Genomic DNA, 1,197 nt, shown 5'->3' with positions numbered 1-1,197 from the left:
ATATTCAAGTTTCACTCAGTATACCCTATTGATAAGGGAAATAATAATACAGGACACAAGTTATCATCCCTTGTAATACGGGGATATTGATTACGGGATTCTTTCGGCCCGAGTCCTTATAGTACAGGACACTCATTATCATCCCTTGTAATACGGGGATATTGCAACTTTAATAAAGGGTTATTTTTTACGAGCCTTACCCAGCTCGCCCCTTTAATAAGAGAATATTTTGCCCAAGCTTTATATGCTTGCCCTTTAATAAGGGAGTCAAAGTTTTTCACTTTCTGGGACTTATCATTTACGCTTGCCTTGCTTTGTGGCTATGGTGGTAGTGATTCGTTAAATTTGAAGTTCATATGACTAAGCTTGGTTCCAGGTTGAAAAGACCATCATTGGTGCTTCATGGTTAAAAACCTCATGGGACCACCTTGGACATGGTGGACCCATTGATTATAGAAACTTTACTGGACTTAAAGTCCTTTCCGGTGTGTAGAGACTTACTAGGTTATGGTTTCAAAGGATTGGGCACTGGTCTTGGACGACTAGTTCCCCCGAGGGGTCGCTGAAGGAGAGAAGCTAGAAACCCGACTAGCTCGATGTACCATGGTTAATACGTCGATCTTCTAAACTTTGTCATTATATGTAGAGCAATGATTGATATCATGTGATCCACTATTCTGCCCCCGACGGTGGGATCTTGGGTGATGACCCATTCTATAGATGTTTATACAACGGACGGGGTGCCGTGTGTTGCAACAATTTACAGTTGTAAAAATATTAGATTGTGTCAGAAATAATTACTGAAAATTAACCTACCATGGATTATCACTCCAAAATTCTGCATAATCTGAAGTCGATAGGCAATTCCTGCAAAGGAAGAAAGGTGATGACTGTCGTCTGGTAGGTGGAGGCTTTACTAGTAGGTAGAAACCCCCTTGTTGATAGTGATTTTCTTGATGGGTGGAGACCTACTCATTTATATATTCGTAGAATAACCATGCCTTAGTCTTTAACGATTAGGCCTTGGTAGTTGGCTGCTGCCAGATATGAGATGGAGTTTGGTCCTAGACGACCAAACCTCAGTAGTGAGGGGACCAAGCATCGCTAGATGGAAAACACCACATTGGACTACCTGGGTCGACGTGCCAAATTTTGATTATTGTCATCGTACACTGGGTGGCATCACGCAACCCACCG

The sequence above is a fragment of the Cornus florida genome, unplaced genomic scaffold (assembly GCF_030987335.1).
Source record: "Cornus florida cultivar Cherokee Brave unplaced genomic scaffold, ASM3098733v1 CherokeeBrave_3.0.0_Hap2_Chr02, whole genome shotgun sequence".
NCBI lineage: Eukaryota > Viridiplantae > Streptophyta > Magnoliopsida > Cornales > Cornaceae > Cornus > Cornus florida.
The sequence above is the reverse complement of the archived record's forward strand: the minus strand, read 5'-3'. Positions refer to the sequence as shown.